The sequence below is a fragment of the Sphaerodactylus townsendi genome, linkage group LG11, assembly GCF_021028975.2.
Source record: "Sphaerodactylus townsendi isolate TG3544 linkage group LG11, MPM_Stown_v2.3, whole genome shotgun sequence".
NCBI classification, from domain to species: Eukaryota; Metazoa; Chordata; class Lepidosauria; order Squamata; family Sphaerodactylidae; genus Sphaerodactylus; species Sphaerodactylus townsendi.
In genome coordinates, this window is record NC_059435.1 from 74,821,080 (window position 1) to 74,827,968 (window position 6,889).

Below are 6,889 nucleotides of genomic sequence, written 5' to 3' on the forward strand. Positions count from 1 at the left end.
AATCGCTGGAATGTTGTTTGAGGGCTTTTAAAAAATCAGTAGTTGTTATAATGTTAGAGCACTGCAGCAATTACTAATGCTGAATGGAACTGATGGAAGAGGAAGAAGAAGAGGAGGAGGAGGAGGAGGAGGAGGAGGAGGAGGAGGAGGAGGAGGAGGAGGAGTTTGGATGTATATCCCCCCTTTCTCTCCTGCAGGAGACTCAAAGGGGCTTACAATCTCCTTGCCCTTCCCCCCTCACAACAAACACCCTGTGAGGTAGGTCGGGCTCAGAGAGCTCCGAGAAGCTGTGACTAGCCCAAGGTCACCCAGCTGGCGTGTGCTGGAGTGCACAAGCTAATCTGAATTCCCCAGATAAGCCTCCACAGCTCAGGCGGCAGAGCTGGGAATCAAACCCGGTTCCTTCAGATTAGATACACGAGCTCTTAACCTCCTACGCCACTGCTGGAAGGAAAATGGCGCTGATCTTTGAAAATGGGCAACTGCCCATCAAATGAAATTGCCTTGGTCAGAATCAGGCAAAGACCAAAGTAATTACAGCCATGCGTAAAAATACAAACTGAGTAATATTTAAACCAATGATGAATTAGAATACAATTCCATCTTTGTTTTTCCGGTAACAACTCAAAATATTGTCAATATAGTTCAGCAGGTAAGCATGTAGGGTATTTGGCTATAAAACCTTTGGATTTGGTTTTTATTTCGACAACTCTTTTTCAAGCCTTAATATTTTTTGTCAATCAATCAATCAATATGCCTTTTATTAGCATAGTATAACAACAAAATATATAAAACAGGATGGCTCCCTATTTGTATTTTTTGACTAATCCAATGCAGAGAAGAGCCCTCACACTTGCTCACTTCAATGTTTTCCCCTCCGCTTTATTGCGTGGTAGATTTAACAACTTGGAAATGAGCGAAAGGGTATGCTCTTGTGGTGAACAACAGATTGAAACATTGGCACATCAACTGCTTTGCTGCCCTCAATTTGCTAATATCAGATCAAAATATTCCAATATTCTTTCTAGGATCCCTAGTGAAATGGGAGAATCAGGTAGACTCCCTTCCCTTCCGGACAATTCTGACAATGAAACTTGTGAATTGGTAGCACGATTTTTACTGGAGGTGATGCACAATCAATAATTTATATTCTATCTTAAACCTTTGTATTTGTGTACCTTTTGTCTCAGGTTTTTTATTGTGTTATGATTATTGTTATGCCAAATAAAGGCTTATTATTATTATAATAAAATATATAAACATTTAAATAACTAATTAATATAGATATATTTTATGTACGGTTTTTCTTCCTCCTCTAGGAGTAAACCTATTTCCCTAAAGCTAATATGGCCCAGTTTTCACTCCAAAAGGCCCATCTTCTATAAAAAATCAAAACAGATGAGGAATGACTCATTACAAAACAAAATCAGACGTACAGTCCATTTGTTCTTCATGACAATATTTTGAGTTGTTCCCGGGAAAACAAAGATAGAACTGTATACCATTTTATCATTGGTTTAAATATGACTCCTTTTGTGTGTATATGTATGTATTGGTGTGATTACTTTGGCCTTTGAACATAAGAACAAGCCAGCTGGATCAGACCAGAGTCCATCTTGTCCAGCACTCTGCTACTCGCAGTGGCCCACCAGGTGCCTTTGGGAGCTCACATGCAGGAGGTGAAAGCAATGGCCTTCTGCTGCTGCTGCTCCCGAGCACCTGGACTGTTAAGGCATTTGCAATCTCAGATCAAAGAGGATCAAGATTGGTAGCCATAAATCGACTTCTCCTCCATCAATCTGTCCAGGCCCCCTTTAAAGCTATCCAGGTTAGTGGCCATCACCACCTCCTGTGGCAGCATATTCCAAACACCAATCACACGTTGTGTGAAGAAGTGTTTCCTTTTATTAGTCCTAATTCTTCCCCCCAGCATTTTCAATAGATGCCCCCTGGTTCTAGTATGGTGAGAAAGAGAGAAAAATTTCTCTCTGTGAACATTTTCTACCCCATGCATAATTTTATAGACTTCAATCCTATCCCCCCTCAGACGTCTCCTCTCCAAACTAAAGTGTCCCAAATGCTGCAGCCTCTCCTCATAAGGAAGGTGCTCCAGTCCCTCAATCATCCTCGTTGCCCTTCTCTGCACTTTTTCTATCTCCTCAATATCCTGTTTGAGATGTGGCGACCAGAACTGGACACAGTACTCCAAGTGCGGTCGCACCACGGCTTTATATAAGGGCATGACAATCCTTGCAGTTTTATGATCAACTCCTTTCCTAATTATCCCCAGCCTAGAGTTTGCAATGACTGTACATTTGCCTTGATGACTATTGTCCAGAATCAGGCCAGCAGTCCATCCAAGTCAGACTCATGGAGATGATGGGAATTGAACTCGGCACCTTCTGCATGCCAAGCAGATGCTCCAACACGGAGCCACAGCCCCTCCCTGGCTCTCTAGCAGTCTGTCCCCCTCCCCTAAAAAAAACCAGACCATTGCTGATGCTTCTTCTCAAAACCTATTTTCCACATTTTGTGTTTTAGCTGGAAGCATCTGTCTTCGAACTGCCAGCTAAGTGGATGGAAGATCTCTAGTCACAAGTACCGTCCTTCACCCAAAGATCCCTTCCAGCCAGTTCCCATGCCTCTGGTCTCAAGGGCCAAACCCTCAAGGTCAAAGAGCACGGCTTTCAGCCAGCGGTAAGCCCGAGCACCTGTCTTTGCACAGTCAAGCAGTGACCCATCGAAACCAACGGCAACATATTTTCCAGCTCTTTGGAGATGTTTTTTAAAAAACAACTGGCCACTTTTCCTTAAGAAGAACACTCATGTGTCCTCTTACCCTATAGAGCCAGCGTGGTGTGGTGGTTAAGAGCAGGTGGATTCTAATCTGGAGAACCGGGTTTGATTCCCCACTCCTCCACCTGAGTGGCAGAGGCTTATCTGGTGGACCAGATGCGTTTCCGCACTCCTACATTCCTGCTGGGTGACCTTGGGCTAGTCACAGTTCTCTTGGAACTCTCTCAGCCCCATCTACCTCACAAGGTGTCTGTTGTGGGGGGGGAAGGGAAAGGAGGCCCCCTTGAGTCTCCTTACAGAGGAGAAAGGTGGGGTATAAATCCAAACTCTTCTCTTCTTCTTCTAGATGGTTTTTGCATCTGCTTTGCTACCTACGGTAAAAATGTCTTGGCTCATTTGGACACTTTGTCCAGGTGACGCATAAGAGGAATTCTGAGAACATCAAACTCAATTTGGATCAGTTACGAACTATCTTATTGAGGGAAGGGTCTCACAGATGCCTACCAGAGTTTGTAAGGCACCTTCAGTCTCCTGAAGGAGCAGCAGTGGCGTAGGAGGTTAAGAGCTCGTGTATCTAATCTGGAGGGACCGGGTTTGATTCCCCGCTCTGCCGCCTGAGCTGCAGAGGCTTATCTGGGGAATTCAGATTAGCCTGTGCACTCCCACACACGCCAGCTGGGTGACCTTGGGCTAGTCACAGCTCTTCTGAGCCCTCTCAGCCCCACCTACCTCACTGGGTGTTTGTTGTGAGGGGGGAAGGGCAAGGAGATTGTCAGCCCCTTTGAGTCTCCTACAGGAGAGAAAGGGGGAATATAAATCTAAACTCTTCTTCTTTTCTCTTCCTTACAGGAGAGAAAGGGGGGTATAAATCCAAACTCCTCCTCCTCCTCCTCCTCCTCCTCCTTAAAAGTTGGTATTGGCAATTGAGGCCATTAACTGAAGCATGCTGACTACCCCACCTCTTGCCAGAACTATGACAACATAGAAATGGAGAGGGAAGGTGGTTTACCCTGGAAGGGCGATTTTAAGAGATGGCCCGTTATCCCACACCTGTTTTTTCTGAACAATCCCGGCTGCTCACCAACAAAAGTTGTTCTAAGACCTTAAGGCCCCTTCCGCACACGCAAAATAATGCATTTTCAAACCACTTTCACAACTTGGGTGCTGTGTGGTTTCCGGGCTGTATGGCCGTGTTCTAGCAGCATTCTCTCCTGACGTTTCGCCTGCATCTGTGGCTGGCATCTTCAGAGGATCCTCTGAAGATGCCAGCCACAGATGCAGGCGAAACGTCAGGAGAGAATGCTGCTAGAACACGGCCATACAGCCCGGAAACCACACAGCACCCAAGTGATTCCGGCCGTGAAAGCCTTCGACAACTGTTTGCAAGTGGATTTTGCCATTCCGCACAGCTTCAAAGAGCCCTGAAAGCAATTTGAAAGTGCATTATTCTGCATGTGCGGAATGAGCCTTTAAGTAAGCCCGCGTCCCAAATTCGAATTGGTGGCATTTTCTGAGAATGCACAGAACAGGAGGAAGAACAGAACCGGAGAAGTAACCAGCACGTCTCCTTTACCCTACTGCGATTCTGCAAAAAGGAAAAAAAAAAAAAAAGCCCTCTTCGCCATTAGAGCCGATCAACAGCTCTGCGCTTCTGCTCTTAAAATAGATTTCAGCTGCCTCCCTCCGTCTTTTCTCAGAGTCCCATCTGCAGAAATGCAAGTCGATCCAAGGGAGGGGGGCAAATGTCGCTGGGATTAATGGCCGCCCGGAGGAAGGAGGTCAGAAAATTAACTGATTTTTGTTGATATGTTAAGGATGGGACCCAAACAGGGGGATATTTGCTTCTACCACATATCACTATCGGGTTGCGAATAAAAAGAGAATTCCTGCTCTGTCACACAGTGGAAGCCCCATTGCCCCGGAGCTAGATTTGAGGCCAGAAGAAACTTAAGACACTGACAAAATTTGGGGGGTGAAACTTTCTGAGAGTCAAAACTCTCTATGGTTGTAACGCCAGCGCCCACCCTCCAGAGCAGCCATTTTTCTCCAGGGGAGCAGATTTTTGTAGTCTGGAGCTTGGGGGAATCCTGGGAGATCTCCAGCCCCCACCTGGAGGCTGGCAACCAGACCTCCAGGACCTAGACCGCTGGTTTTTGTGGACCACTGTTTGAGGCCCCTTGTTGGAAAGGAGCTTTGAGTCTGGAAAGTTTGTACCCTGATAATCTTGTCGGTCACGGAGCTGCTGCTGGACTTCAATCTACTTGGTCGCAGGCCAGCGTGGCTACACACGGCTCCAGAAAGTATAAACTAAAGCAGTGGTGGCGAACCTATGGCACGGGTGCCAGAGGTGGCACTCAGAGCCTTCTCTGTGGGCACACGCAAACAGAGTTCTCTCTAGCTTGACACATCTAGGCTAAGTCTCTGCCCATGGCCCTGACATTAGCATTAAACCTAAGACCTGGCTTTGGGGTAGCAGTGTGGTGAACCCTGCTCAACGCTGTTAAAGACCACTGATTTTCAAATGGGAAGAATCAAAGCGTGGACTTTTTCTTGGGAGCAAGTTTCAGTTGATGGGTAACGGGGCTTGCTCAGTTATGGCAATGAAGTTTCAGCTTCTTAGTAAACCCTCCCAGGTCCGTGATTCACCCGTTCAAGGATTACACTGTCAGCTTCAAAGCAAAGCCAACGGCTACCACCAAAGCTCTTACTTCCGAGTAACGCACGCATTTCTTAGAGCTTCAAACTGCTTTTTCCTAACTAAAACCTCAGCCTTCAGGTTAAATTGCAGTGTTGGCACTTTGCCATAAATAAATGGGTTTTGGGTTGCAATTTAGGCACTCGGTCTCAAAAAGGTTCGCCACCACTGAACTAAAGCAACCAAATTTGACTCGGCACCCAGTTTCCCCCTAGGCCACAGAGGGGAAGTCAAAGGGAGGTTTCTAGTTTCTGGACTTTCAGCTTTCATTGCTAACTCTACAAACATCTGCAAATAACATCGATTCATGCCGGCCTCCTTTTCCGAATGAGGCGGCGCCAGAAAGTCCTTCTGCTTTCCCGGAGACAAAACGCAGGATCTTACCTGGAATCGTGTTAGACTTGGATGGAAAAGGCCCCTTTCGTTAAGGTGAAGGCAGGTAGATCCTTAGGGAGCTGGTAGAAAGGGAATCGGCAGGTGAAGGGGGCATGGGGAAACCAAGAGGGTTTCTGGTGCCCCCCTCCCCCCCAATGAGAAATAAAACAGAAACCCCAGTGAGGTTGGGGACGTGCTGAAGGTGCTCCCCCAGTCCCCCCGAGCAGCTCCAGCACCGACAATTTAGTTTGAAACCGGCCCCTCCCTTCGCCGGCCTTCTGCCAGTCAACTTGGATCGCTGGCATGCCGGCTGCCCTCCCCCCCTCCCCTGCCTCCCCTGTCCAAAATAGCTCCGGGCACACATTTATCAGAGAAAGGTTTCATGTGGGCAGAGAAGTGGATGATACTGGCACCAGGAACCCAACTGACGTGTGGACAGGCCTGCCTCGATCTGCAGGCGTGGGCGAGCGTCCTTTCTCAAGTGGGCTCTCATCATCCAGAACCTAGGGACAGGTGTCAAAACGGGGGATGCAAAAAGATGGCTTTCGTCCTTTGCGCGCGTTTAAAAGCGTAATGTCTTCCCAACAGCATCACGACGTCTTGGCTGACTCTTCATGTATATTTCTAAACTGCTTGCTTTTGGTCCAGAGCCACCTGCTTCCTATGATCCGGGGTCAACACAACAATGATGAGTCTCCCTCACACCCAGCGCCATCTGACCTATTTAAAAGCATTCTGTCTTCTAGTTGAGGCACCCGATACAGACTTGAGCATGCACCTCCAGCCAGGGATATTTCAGGGGGAAACCTGCAGAGGTCAGGGTTTGGGGAAGGGAGGGACCTCAGCAGCATTCTAATTTCATTGAGCTCCCACCCCCACCCACCCCCAAGCAGCCATTTTCTCCAGATCTCTGTAGTCTGGGGATCAGGGGGAAGAAGAAGAAGAAGAAGAAAGAAGAAGAAAGAAGAAGAAGAAGAAGAAGAAGAAGAAGAAGAAGAAGAAGAAGAAGAAGAAGAAGAAGAA

At 47.2% G+C, this 6,889-nt stretch overlaps 1 protein-coding gene across 1 annotated transcript in view; it reads right to left on the reverse strand.

Moving 5' to 3' along the window:
- OBSCN (obscurin, cytoskeletal calmodulin and titin-interacting RhoGEF) overlaps positions 1-6,056 on the reverse strand; it is a 121,799-nt gene extending 115,743 nt beyond the window's left edge. The window contains exon 1 of the mRNA XM_048510508.1: positions 5,876-6,056. The gene's annotated coding sequence lies outside the window, so the exon portion shown is untranslated. The remainder of the gene's footprint in view (positions 1-5,875) is intronic.
- Positions 6,057-6,889: the final 833 nt, after the last annotated feature.